The following is a 14,881-nucleotide window of genomic DNA, read 5'->3' as shown; positions in this document are numbered from 1 at the left end:
TATTTCTCATCCTCTATCTTAGTTTTGTCGATAACAATGTTAGCTTTTCTTTATATTGATTGTGTCATAGTATTCTATATAATTTTTACTATAGTTGCTATTTTCTACCTTACCCATTAATTGAGGGTAATTCTTGATTACCATTGCTTATAAGCCTTCTTTTTTTACCTCTTTTTTAATTAAAAAAAAAAAAAACTCTTTTGCTGTCATGCTTTTTTTTATTAATTTATTAACAAGTTTATTTTTATTATAGGACTGTTGATCTCAACTCTCATGTCATGGGTGACAAACCAACAAGGTTCAAAAAAATGCACTCCTTGTGGGCATAAAATCCCTAACTCAGATGTCCACAAGGAGTGCATTTATTGTCTCAGAGCTGCCCATCTGAAAACTAGTTTCAATATTTGTGATGCTTTCAGTTCCAGTGCGTTGGCTGATAGATGCAGCAAACTTATTTAAAAGGACTTCTTCCTCCTGCTTCAGTACCTACTTCTAGGGGTCGAACCCCTGGCAAACTACTAAATCTGCTCTTTTGGAGCATAGAAAATGCTGTCCACTGAAATCCCTCAAGACTTTGTCAGAACCAACAACTAAAATTTAAAAATCTTCAGATCCGATGTCATCGAACCCAAAGGTTTAATCTTTGGATCTGAAACCATTGCATCTCAAGACTTCAGATCCTATTATAATATCAGACAGCCCTACGGCTCCCCAGATCTTCAGATGCGAAACCCAGCACCTCACACAACCATAGAACTTGCTCACCAGAGTTCATACTGGATCCGATCTTTCCTACTCTGCATTCTGCCTTGATGCAGACACTTAAGAAACATTCCTGCCCACAGTTCACCACATCTTCCATTATCTCCAGAAGTTTATCAGAAGTGGATGTGGATAGGGTGATGTGAAAATTTCTCAGAGTTCAGATCCATATGCGGGTTATACCTGCTCCATCCCCTATTAGATCTGTAAGTCTTCTAACCACATCTCATGCAATACTGCTTCCTTCTCCAATCTGTCTTATGGTTCTGACAGACCTGAGAGGTCGGGAATCAAATCCTAAGAAAATCACTTCTTCACCTCTGACAGCTATTCTGACTAGTTCCACTTCTATACTTTTGGATTGGAATAGGTCCCACAGACAAAGTGTCGGCATCTGATCCATGGAGCTGGGATCTACTTGGATCCATCCTTACCCCTCAGAGCCTTGGCAATGGACAGATTGGGTCCAGTACTATCCTCTAGGCATGGATCTGGTAGGAGTCATGATCTGCCTGCACTAGAAGTCTCAGCTCCAGCACAGGTGTCCATGGCTTTCCCAGGCCTTTCTGCCTTCTAAGTTGTGGAAATGGCTTTTTTTCTTTTTAGAGAATTGGTCTCTCATCCCTCATATCCATTTCCTGTCACTTCTTGGTTTCAGGTTCTGAGATGGTCAGGCCTATTCCAAAGGGACAATGGCTTCTAGCTAGCTTCCAATCAGTTTCCATAGAGGAACTCCCCCTCTCTTCAGATACCTCCCCTGGACATCCCCTAGAGGAGATTCATCAGAGGAGAATGTGCAAGAGAGGCACATAGATTTCATGCCGGAATCTCTCACAGAGCATACTGATTTTGATGAAGGAAAAGGGTCCCCCTAGTCAACAACAGATGACATTACCTTTGGAGACATATTAAAGATCCTCAAGTAGAAAGGTGATTGGTCTTTTGATAATCCTTCTCCAGAGGAATTGGTATTTTTGAAAGTTTCAATTCTGACCCATCTATGTCTTGGGTTACTGCACCTCCCCCCCTCCCCCAGTGGATTAACTCATTGATTTAGTTTCCTTCCAGGCATGGAAGGGGCTGGATATCATCAAATCCATTCCAAAATGACTGGGCAAATTCTTCTTAGCTCTTCTTAAGGAAAGAACCCACTGGAGCACAGGAGTCCCATTAGATGCTATGGTGATGGTGGCAACCACTAGGAAAGAGCTAGCGAAAACAGAGCTTTTCTGTCCATCCACCAAACAGAGATCCTAAGGCACTGGACAGATTTGGAAAGTGAAATTTTGCCTCAGTGACCCTCTCCTCGAGGTCCCTTAATTACTTGGCACATTTCACAAGACTACAGAGAGATTTGTCTAAGGAATGATCAAATTGTTTCTCAGAGTTCATGTTTGCAGAAAATTTCAAAAGACCAACCTTTCAACTGGGCACTCTTTTGTCCATCTCCAATGTTTCCTTGGGGTAGATCTCTCAAAAAGCTGAAGGCAACACACGGGCTGCTGGTTCAGGCATTGCCATAAGGAGACATGATTGGATGTGACAGTGTGATTTTGTAGAGACTTTCAATACATCTTTCATCAACAGTTCCTTTAATGGTACATCCTTATTAGGTCCATCGGTTAAAGAAATGCTTACCAAGAAGGGAAGACACTGTCTGCCAAGGGAATCAAATTTTCTACTCCTCAATGAACCTTTTCTAGGAATCAAAGAAGAGGTAAGAAAATGTGGTTCCACAAATCTCAGGGACCTTTCTATGGTTTGCATGGTGACAACTCCTCCAGAGGCAGAGGAGGCAGTTCTAATTGTAGACATCTCCCTGAAGGCAGAAGTGACCCGCAAAATCAGGTTTTGTGTTGGAGGGAAGCCTTCTAGCTTATCAGTGGGAGTGGTAAGCACTAGGTAGCCTATCTACCACAAGAGAAGTGGTTCCTGGCACAGAAATTGTAGTTTATTGGCCGTTTGGACAGTTTTTCCATCTCTCTCAACTTTCAGGTTTAAAAGCCCACATTTGCACTTGTTTCCCACCTTTCTCTAACTAGTCTAGTCTAGATAGAGCCTTGCTGTATACAGGACTGTTTGTAAGCTTCTGAGTGGTGCCAGCGTCTGCTCTTCAATTTTTCCCTTAGATCGACTAGTTCTATCCTCTCCTGCACTTATACTAGCCTATTAGTCTAGCACTTTAACAGACTTCTTGTAGCAATTATTGTAGCACACAAAAGTGCTACCAGCACTAAACATTCTACAAGGAAACAGATCCAGTACTTATTATCAATGCCCACCCCTCCAGGCATGTCTAAAGGTTGTTTTCTGTGCTTTCTCCTATTAACCTGGTAAACCTAGGGATCCTGAGGCAATGTAGCAACTGCCTCATGTACACTGACAACCCTCTCCTCTTATCTTCCAACACTCAGACTTGCGAGAGATGCACTTATATATCCAAACTGGAAGCCATGCACTCTCTAGCCATGACCGGAATAGCTGGTCAAGAGGAGAAGGTCAACACTTGCACCACACCACATGGAACACATAGCCCTCCAGAACACACACCAGCACTGCCTTCACATAAAAACACAAACCACACATCCACCTTCGCAAAAGCTCTCAATAAAATCTACCCAAGCAGCAAAGACCTCTATGGCAGAAATGCACTCGGCCAACACAACACAACACTAATCATGAGACACATAACTCTCCTAAACAGTGTGCCACTCAACCAAAGCCCTTAAGGCAAAACAACATGTCCAACACACTAGTCATAGGTGACTCGATAATGAGGCACACTGATGTCCCACTCACTAAGTTGAATAAGGAGAAAGTAACAGTCAGCTGCCTGTCAGGTGCCATAATCTGCCACATAAAGCATGCATTCAGGTCCCTCAACAGCAGGTACAAATATGACTCTGTCATTGTACATGTGGGTGGGAATGTCCTGAGATGTACCTCCCTGAGCTACATGAAAAGAGACATGGAGGAGCTCTCGGATTATGTAACTCAGTCAGGTATGACCCAAGCCCTGAGCAGTATTGTACCATCATGCAGAATGATACCACAGTACAAGCAGAAAATGATTGATTTCAACAATTAAGTTTATGGTGTCATTCTAAGGGGACCCAGTATCTGTCTGCCTGGGATGACATGATTAAAAGACCTTGATGTGTTGTCAGAGATGGCCTGCATCTGTCACCCCTGGGTTTCTGGATACTGGCCATGGCTCTTGCCACCCCTATAGTGCCTTTTTTAGGTGGTGTTCCAAAAACCAAATTACCACCATAACAGCTGCAAATAAATGCAATCTGAGGGTCATGCTGCTCAATGCTAGAAGTCTAAATCTCAAAATGCACTCACTCGAAGCACTCCTTAAAATGGAGAACATTTACATTTGTGGTCAAACAGAGACCTGGTACAAGGCAGCAGAAAGCACCACTGCACTTCCAGGCTATAACTCACTCCACACCTTTCGGCCCCAGAACTTGGACCAAAGCTCCAAAGGTGGTGGTGTTTCCATATTCATAAAGGATGCACACACCTCCAGACTGGTAGCCCAACATAATGCATCAGAGATACTTCAAGTGCAGCTAACACTGGGTAAGACAGTGATTCAGGTCATAGCCTGCTATAGGTCCCCAACCATGTCCCAAGACTCACACTCCACATTCCGAAGCACCCTGGACAATATTAGGGTCCAACCTAACACTCTCTTACTAGGTGACTTCAACGACCCCTCCATTAAATGGGCAAACTACTCATGTACCAATACACTTGTCCAATGTTTCCTGGAGTTTATTAATTCCAATGCCCTGGACCAGCTTGTTTTTACCCCCACTAGAGATATAACATCCCTGACCTAGTTATTATTAACATGGCCAAACATTGCTCTACACCAATAGTCAGTTCCTCCCTGGTTAGATCTGACCACAAAGTAATCACCTTGGAAATCCACCCCCCCCCACCGCAAAGGTAAGCGTCATGAAAAATTTCTTCAAAGCTAATTTGGGCTCCTAAAAACAGAGGTGGCTAACTTCACGGCACCTATGCAAATGGATAATAGTTGCATGACTGCAGAATCATACACCAATGCACTGTATGAACATGTACACAAATACATGGATCTCACCATACCCAATAAAACCAAGACACTCTCCTCCAAAAAAGGAAGCCAATCTGGTGGTCCCCTGTCATAAACAAACTCTACAACAGAAGGAGAAAACTGATCCAGAATAAAGTGAAGTCCGAAGACTGGAAAACCTCCCTTATCAGCCTCAACAAAAAGTTGAGATCCCTCATCAAATCCTCTAAAGCTAGCTATGAAAACAGAATTGCAGCAGATAGTAAAGACAACCACAAGGCCTTCTATAGTTATGTAAAGAATCTCCACAGCAATACCCAGATTTGTTCTGAGCTACTGCATAATGGTACCTCCTATACCAAGCTAACAGATATTGCTAGTATACTGGCCGATAGATTTAATGCCAACTTCACCCCTCTCTCCCCCCAATGGACCAATCACAATACCAGTAGATTGCCAGGCACCCAGTATTACTGCTGCACAGGTTAAAACAGTCTTGTCAAAAGCCATGAATACAGCTTCTCTGGAACCTGACAATATCCCTGGTTTTGTTCTACATGAACTACAGAGTGAACTGGCACCTCAACTGTGTGCCCTGTTCAATCACAGCCTCACCTCAGGCTTTGTCCCTACTGAATGGCACACTGCTACAGTAATCCCTCTCCACAAAGGAGGAGTGACCACATACCCTGGGAACTATCACCCCATTAGCCTGACGATTCTGATATGCAAAGCTATGGAATGCATCATCATGGACCTAATAAACAAGGATATAGGGAATCTCTAAACTCTGGATCCCACACAGTTTGGTTTTGTGAAGAGTAGATCATGCCTGCTCAACTTGATCGACTTCTTTGAGTCAGTCAACAGAGCTGTGGATGAAGGCAAGGTGGTTCATACAGCCTACCTTGATCTGGCCAAGGCTTTTGGTACCATTTCCCACTCAGGAATCATAGAAAAACTCACTAAGCTTGGCATCAGCCCCTATATCACCAGGTGGGTTGCAAACTGGCTCACAGATAGAACCCACAGGGTGAAAGTAACTGACGTCAAGTCAGACTGCGTCATGAGTGGAGTCCCACAGGGTTCGGTCCTGGGTCCTCTCCTGCTTGGTATCTACTTCTATGAAATCCAGGTCAACACAAAGGGACTCTGGCTTACATAGTCCACAGACAATTGCAAGTTAGGAGCTATTATTAACTCCCCAAGTGATGCTGACATTCTACAGAATGGCCTCACTGAGACCAACGACTGGTGTCAGAACCATGGCCTTAAGCTCATTGGCAAAAAATGTGTCATCATCCCCTTTGGGAAAAACCCAGTTCCCATAAATTTCCACATTGATAGTAGTCCACTGAACATAGAAGGCATTATAAGAGATTTGGGAACACGGGTTGACAGCAACCTCTCTTTTGATCACCACATTGCCACTGTGGTCAGAAAGTCCTTCTATGTGGCACATTTCATTACTAAGGGTTGTGCATCCAGGAAAAAAGAGGTCATTGCCTCCCTCAACTCTTCTCTCATTAGGCCAGTCATTGAGTACAATGCTCCATATGGCATGTACTTCACTAGACACCGGCAACAACTGGAGAGGCCACAAAAATACCTCACAAAGAGTATCCTAGGCCTTAAACACTTGTCCTATATGGACAGACTCAAAAAACTCCAACTATTCTCTGTCTCATATCGTCTACTTAGAGACAATCTGTGCTTGACTTACAAAGCCATTTCTGACCCAGCTCTGTTAGAAATGCTACATCTGAAGAAATCACAATCCCTCCACACCACATGCTCCAGAGACCTCAACCTCATTACCACAATTAACAGAACATGCTGGAGGGACAGGTTCATAAGCCAGAGACTGCCCATGCTATGGAACAGACTTCCCATACATGTCAAGCAGAGCACCTCACTAACCTTCTTCAAGAGAAATCTTAATGAGTGGATAGGAAACAGAAAATTCACCCCGGGGATAACTCCAATGGCTCTACTTGACAGAAGCACTGGGAACTAAGGTTGGGTGGCACTATGCCAGGGTAATCCTATGGCTAGGCTTGTAAAGGCCCCAGGGCCATTAGCCTAGTACAAACCTATGAACATATGAACCTATGATTCCTTTCCAGATAAACCCTTCCAGTGCTCCTGAAGTGATGCCCAACTGTTTGCCTCCGGAAGCAGTCGAGGGCTGATTGTGTTTGCACCCAGATGCCTGGGCAAGTATAACAGAAGATTCATGGATGCTAAAAATAATATCCAGAGGTTATTTTAATCAATATTTCCAACTCTCTTTCTGCAAAAGAAAGAATATGTCTGACCTTCCACCTAGGCAGAAGAAGGCAGCAGTACAAGAAATTCAAAAGCTGCTAGACAAAAGAGTCATACAAGATGTCCCACCAGACCAAATAGGATTTGGAACTTACACAAATTTCTTTTTAGTTCCCAAAAAGACAGGAGATCTCAGAACATATCTGGATCTTAGCAAATTAAATAAGTATATGAAAAAGTCAAAGTTCCACATGGTCACAGTACAGTCCATTCTGTCTTTTTTTTGCAAGGATGATTGAATGTGCTCCATTCATCTGCAGGATGTTTACATCAAATTAGACAGGTGCTCCTAAAGACATTTATACTTTCAGCTGGGAGCCAGTCACTACCAATTGAGAGCCCTGCCCTTTGGAATCACCACAACCCCCAGGGTGTTTACCAAATACATGGTAGTGGTGGCAGCTCACTTGAGATTCAAGGGATTCTGAGTGTTTCCATATCAACTGACTCCTTACTTCTCACTCCATGCATTGCCTTCAGCAATCCAGGCACTATTTGTTCCAGATTTGCCACTCCCTCAGAATAACAATAAATTATGCCAAATCAAAGTTGACACCAGTACAGAGCCTGGAGTTTATTGGTGCACATCTGAACACAACAATACCAACTGCATCACTACCAACTCATTGCATAGACATGCTCTGATCTCAGGTACAGCAGATCCTTTACCACCGGTCTTCTACAGCTAGGTTTGCTATTTAAGTATCAGTGTCTATGGCAGCAGCAATAGATTTACTTCCTTTAGCATGTTACTATATATGTGTTCTTCAATGGATTCTAGCTGTTCAGTGGTCTATTCTTTGACAACCCCTATCCTTTACAGTCAAGCTGACTGATTGCAAACTCCACATCTAGTGGTAGATCCAGTTGGACAACATTTATCTAGGTTGCCCTTTGTCTTACCACCCCCAATGGCCATGGTGACTACAGATGCCTTCGAATTGGGGTTGGGGGCATTTCTTGGGATAGACAGTTTAAGGAACATAGTCTCCTCAAAAGACATATATCAAGTTACTGGAAATGAAAATAGTCCTATTAGCATCACAGGCATTCCAAGATGCTCTTCCTGTAGGACCTATTGTGATTCAGTCTGACAACATGTCTGTTGTCTCATACATCAGCAAAGAAGAGGGAAACAAATCTTGCCCTCTTTGCAGAGAGGAAATGAGAGTCTGGCAATGGCCAATCTCCTCAAACTGCTTCCTAGTTGCAATGCACATTCTGGGAAAAACCAGCATGTTAGCAGACAAATTAAGCAGTCTATTCTGATGCCTCACAAGTAGTCTCTCAAACAATCTGTGGAGGAAGAGATTTTTCACCGTTGAGGCCAACCTTGCTGCATCCTCTTTGCTTCCCCCACAACAACAAGTGCAGCAGGTATTTTACCCTAATCCACCCTCAGGGGGAGTTACCAAGAGATGCTTTATTCCACAGCTGGCCAGCCGTCTCAGTTATGCTTTTGTTCCACTTCCTTTGATTCCCAAATTCCTTCAGAAAACAATCTGGTTGAAGAGCTCAGTCATCCTCATTGACCCCTACAAGCTTAGATGTGCACAGACAATTCCATTTTTATCTACACAGAAAAAAACAAATCAGAAAGTCAGATAATTTATTTGTTTCCTTTTCACCAAAAACAATACAGAAAATGGGTTATCAGGTTTCTAAAGTTACTCAGGCTATGGATCACAGATTGCATTTCTTGGAGCTATTCTCAACAAAGTATTTCCCTACCTAGACCACCTAAATCCAATTCAACTAGATCTATGGCTACTTCATCTGCTTTTTGGTCAAGTACCTCTGTTGATGATATTTGTGCAGCAGACACATGGTCCAATGCTCATACCTTTGTTACTCATTACAAATTGGATCTAATATCCAGAAGAACAGCTGCCTTTGGCTCAGTGGTTCTCTGGAATATCCTTCCATGAAGGTCACCCAAGATCAATTTAGCTGGGGAAGAATGAAAAGGATAACAACATATTTTAAAGTTATGTACTCAACATAACTATCCATCTGTGTTATCCATTTTCTTTCTTCCTCATCTTCCCCCACATCCATCTCCGATCTTTAAATCTTCTGGAAGAACCTGTTGGATTGTAACTTATATCAATTCTCTATCCAGTTTGTAGGCATTTTATGTTAACAAACTGGATCTGAAATATTGAGGATGGACTATGGCATTATGGGTAGAGGGAGCAGCTCCAGAGTTGGAGCCAAAGTTGAGAGTATGTGGCCGAGTTGTATCCAAGGATAGGCTCCAAACCCATTCAGTGAGGAAGAATGAAAATGGACAGCACAGATGCCTAGTTATGGTGAGTACATAACTTTTAATTGTGAAATGCTAAGTAATTTAGGTACAAAAAAAATCTACCAGGTTAAGAAAGTTATTTATATTAATCCATTCTGAAAACTTTTGCAATGCCTGGTCCAAAACTGTAAGTTAGGTAAAGGTGAGAAGTACACAGAGAGCACACACACACACACACACACACACACACACACACACACACACACACACACACACACACACACACACACACACACACACACACACACACACACACACACACACACACACACATAGCTGAGTCATGTAGCAGTCAATTAGGCTGTGATGTAATTTGTGCATGTTACAACAGAGGATGTGGAATGGGAAATGTGGTAATTAAGAAGAAAAACATTACTTCACCATGATGGCATGTGCCTGGATAACTAATGATATGTATGGAGCTGAAATTGGTAAGAAAATAAATAAGTAAATTACCTTTACTTAGCCAGACTTCAGTTAGTGAAATGATGTTATGATTATAAGAGTTGAATCATGATTACAAGATATCTAGTTTTATTAAGATGTTGCAGCTATTAAGATAAAAAAAAAGGAAAATAGGAGATTATGAGGTCAATGGTTAGAGGAGATATTGGAGAAATGTGAGAAAGGGCTGTGTGGGCTAGGATTTACTTCAAATGTTTCCATCAAGTAGAAATTTAAGAAGAGCTAGTAAAACATGTGCATGAATGATAGTGAAGCATATGCATGTTAGAAAGCTGGAGCACACGCACCTGCTTATAATAATGTTTAATGCAATAGATGACTAAGAACTTTGCACAAAAACAATTAATTAGATAAGATGTCTAACTGAGAGAACTGTAGTACATCTAGTGAAGATCAGTTAACAAAAAACAATTAATCAAGTGCAGATTTTGTGGGGAGAAATGGACTGTGGAGAGTCTAATGTATTGAGTGCTCTTCATGAGTGTTAGTGGTGTCGAAATGTCTAACAAAAGGACATAAAGAGGAAAAAAGAAGGCATACTTTACAAGGAACTAGATTGTGAGAGAAGGTACGCTGTACTAAAAGGGAAGCCAAAGTATGGATGAGATGACTGCAGCAGGAAAAAAAAGAGAAGAGGAAGAAAATATTAAATCTTAACTACGTAGAAGAAAGTGAAACATAATCTAAAAAAAGAAATAAATACATATATACATACATAAATACATAATTAACTCTACTACAATAAGAAGTTAATTCCTATTTATCTATACCTAGTTACATTTATATCATCTATCCATGGATCTAATATATCTATCTCTTTCTTTCTGTAGATATACAAATGTGTGTGTGTGTGTGTGTGTGTGTGTGTGTGTGTGTGTGTGTGTGTGTGTGTGTGTGTGTGTGTGTGTGTGTGTGTGAGTGTGTAAATATATATAGATATATATATATATATATATATATATATATATATATATATATATATATATATATATATATATATATTTATATAACAAAAAAGCAGCCCAAAACTGAGATAAATGCAGCACTTCGAAAACAACTCAGGTGAACACCAGCCTATGCACAGGAATTCCACCACAATGCCAAAATATCGATAAAAGCTTCTTTAAAACTTCTTTAATGAAGACAAACAGTAGAACAAAGTAAGCGCTTTCACGGGTAAAATCCCGCTTCCTCAAATAGTTGAGAATAGCATAAGAGCAGGAAATATTGTAAATAAAACTGAAAGTTTAGAAACACAATGGATTCTAAGACTTGGCTCTCATAGGGGAAAAGGACTGAATGAAAATATCCCTTTGAAACCTATTTTAAGAAATCGTAGCATTAGATACTAAGCACAGGATAACCATATTTTGTTTCAATGAAACTTGTGATGATGTTCTTAAAATGCGATATAGAAATAAGGTTGTGGGTAGAATAATGTTTTTATATCATGTTCTAGGTATTTTATAATTATGTTTCACAGATTATTATAGAGTTTGTTTTTATAATACTTTGGTCACTTTATGTGTTATATGCAGACCAATATAGCGCTGTACCTTTAATTCAAAGTGGGTGTGCCTAATTAAGTTTAAACAGGCACTCTGTTTAAATAGCCACATTTTGTAGTTTGATTTTGTGTCTGAGGAAGTGGGATTTTACCCGTGAAAGTGCTTACTTTGTTCTACTGTTTGTCTTAATTAAAGAAGTTTTAAAGAAGCTTTTAGCGATATTTTGGCATTGTGGTGGAATTCCTGTGCATAGGCTGGTGTTCACCTGAGTTGTTTTCGAAGTGCTGCATTTATCTCAGTTTTGGGCTGCTTTTTTGTTATATTTTGTGTGGGACTCTACCTTTCTACAAATTTACATTTTGGGTTCAGTTTTAAAGATGGAAATGGAAGTGGCAGCAGCACTTGTTGAGCTTGATTCGAATACTCGATTAAGGAGAGTATTAACAGACGGTGCAAATCCATTGCTTGAGGTTGATACATTAAATAAGACAGGACTTGGTTTGGAAAATGTGAGTATGAACCATAATGCTAAACTCTTAATGAAAGATTTGGAGAATAATCTCTACAAATTTAAACGCCTTTAGAATCAACGATATCATCTGGAGGCTTGCTTAACTCACAGTGTAATACCTAGGGGCCTTCGTGTCCTTACTATGCCGAGTTATGGTAACACGCTTCCTGATTTACTCACCCAGTGGCAACAAATTAACATTAATACAAGTAAACTGTATATTAAATTGCTCCTAGATTATTTTCACCCGATAGAAATTGATCTAAAGTGCAAAATAGTAGAGCAACAAAATGAATTATATATGTTGCAGGAGGGCGAAGCAACGGAGATCTATCTACATGAGCTGACAGATAGAATTGCACGCTATGGTGATAAATTACTCGACTATAAAAAAAGAAAATTGGTACGTGATATAAATGATTTCAAGCAGCAACAGGTTTTTGTTTGGCCTAGATTCAATACCACTCAAACCAATGAGCAACAATCCAGATATAATAGAGGGGGAGTGGCCTCTGGGACCAAACAGATTATTCAGCATCAGTCTGATCACACATCTAATGCGTTGAATATACCATCTACTAATACAGCACGAGTGAAGTCTGAAGAGATGCACGTCGTGGAAGCTACTAGGGGCACAGATGAAGTAAATAAGTTACATAGGTTCATAGGTTCATAGGTTCATACTAGGCTTTCTGCCCGAGGGCATTTACAAGCCTAGCCCATAGTTTTGTGGCTTACGCCACCCCTTTAGTATGGGGAACTATACCCATTATTTTGCTGTGCCTCTGTTGAGCAGTGACACTGAGGTAATCCCTGGGGTATATCTGCGATCTCCCATCCATTGGTCAAGATTTCTCTTGAACAAGGCCAGCGAGGTGCTCTGCCTCACATATACCGGGATTTTATTCCACAGCATAGGGAGTCTTTGGGTGATGAATCTATCCCTCCAGCGCGTCCTATTAATAGCCGTGTCGAGGTTTAAGTCTCCTGCCCTTGTGGCTCTGACGGATCTAGATTTTTTGAGGTGAAGCATATTCATCAAATCTGGGTTTGACATGGCCTTGTATGTTAGGCAAAGGTCACCTCTGAGCAAGCGTGTTTACTGAATAGAGCTGGAGTTCTTTCAGTCGGGCAGCATAGGACAGATGTTTGAGACCCTTTATCCTTTTGGTGAGGAACTTTGTGGCCTCTCCAGCTGCTGCAAGTGTCGGGTCAGATACATTCGAATGGGGCATTGTACTCAATCATTGGTCTGATGAGTGATGAGTATAGGGAGACTATGACCTCCCTTGATCTAGATGAGAATCCCTTCATGATAAGGTGGGCAATGTAGAAGGTCTTCCTAACTACTTTAGCTACATGGGTGTCGAATGACAGACTACTATCAACCTGGGTCCCCAGGTCCCTGATAACTTCTTCTATGCTCAGTGGATTGCCACCTATTTGGTAGCTAGGGGTAACCTTGTTTTTCCCGAAGGGTATGACTATGCATTTTTTGGCATTTAACTTTAGGCCATGGCTCTGGCACCAGTTATCCGTTTCTGTGAGACCCTTCTGAAGGATATCTGTGTCAGATGTGTTTTCTACTATGGCGCCCAGTTTGCAGTCATCTGCAAACTTTGTCAGCCATAACCCTCCTGTGTTTGCTTGTACTTCGGAAAAGTAGATGCCAAACAAGAGTGGGCCCAGGACTGAGCCCTGTGGTACACCACTTGTGACAGGCTTTGAGTCTGACATGGCGCCAGCAACTCTGACCCTGTGGGTTCTGTCACTCAGCCAGTTTGCAACCCATCTTGTGATGTATGGGTTAACATTTAAGCTGATGAGTTTTTCAATGATACCAGTGGGGTATTGTATCAAGGCCTTCGCCAGATCGAGGTAGGCTGTATGGACTGCCTTTCCCTCATCAATGGCTTTGGTGACTGTTTGAAAAAGTCAACCAAGTTTAGAAGGCATGATCTGCCTTTGACAAAGCCAAACTGGGATGGATCCAAAGTCTGCAAATTCCCTATGTCTTTATTTATGAGGTCCATTATGATCCTCTCCATGGCTTTGCAGATAAGGCTTGTCAAGCTAATGGGCCGGTAATTTCCAGGGTCGGTGGAGGCACCGCCTTTGTGAAGTGGGACCACAGTTGCAGTGCGCCACTCCCTGGGTACGTATCCAGAGGTAAGACTATGATTAAACAGCTGTCCTAGCTGTGGGTTTAATTCCTCATTGAGTTCGTGATCACTTCACCTGAGCCAACCACTTCAGTTTATTCAACACCTATAGAACACAATTCTACAACAATTGTGGATACATCTAAGGTGACACGCACAGGTGACGTACGCAGAAAAATAAAGTTAGACAAATCTAATGACAATGTTTTTCCTGCTGTCCCTTTTCCCATTCGAACAGAAAGGAGGGGTTCTTTAGATCGAGGACCACAACAAGGTCTGAAACGCAAAGAAGGACAACAACAAATGAACATGCACAACGTCAAACAGACTTGGAAGCAGGTAACTTGATATGGAACATATCATCTTATACATTGTGCCAAGACTAGATATCTTTATTGAATCGTGGACTTAGCTTCATACCAACTGGACATGTTGATATTTCACAAGTCCTATTAGCAACACATCTGTTTGCACGAAATTTGGCCTTGAAGTTATTACATCTAAATAATGACTTGCATACTATTGATACGTTTAAGAATAAAAGTCTTTTTACACCTCAAATGCCATATAATGTGGAAACATTTGTTAAGATTGTTGAAAATGATATATACAATAATTTTTTGTATCTCAATTCTATACCCAACAATAATTTAAGTATAAATGAGAGAGATGCTTTGAATAGGTTGAGGGGCAATGACCAAATAGTCATCAAGCCTGCTGACAAGGGAGGACTGATTGTTCTTATGGACTCAGAGTACTATGTTAATG

This window comes from Protopterus annectens, chromosome 5.part0 (assembly GCF_019279795.1).
Source record: "Protopterus annectens isolate FY-2018-M chromosome 5.part0, PAN1.0, whole genome shotgun sequence".
NCBI classification, from domain to species: Eukaryota; Metazoa; Chordata; order Ceratodontiformes; family Protopteridae; genus Protopterus; species Protopterus annectens.
Note: the sequence above shows the minus strand (reverse complement) of the source record.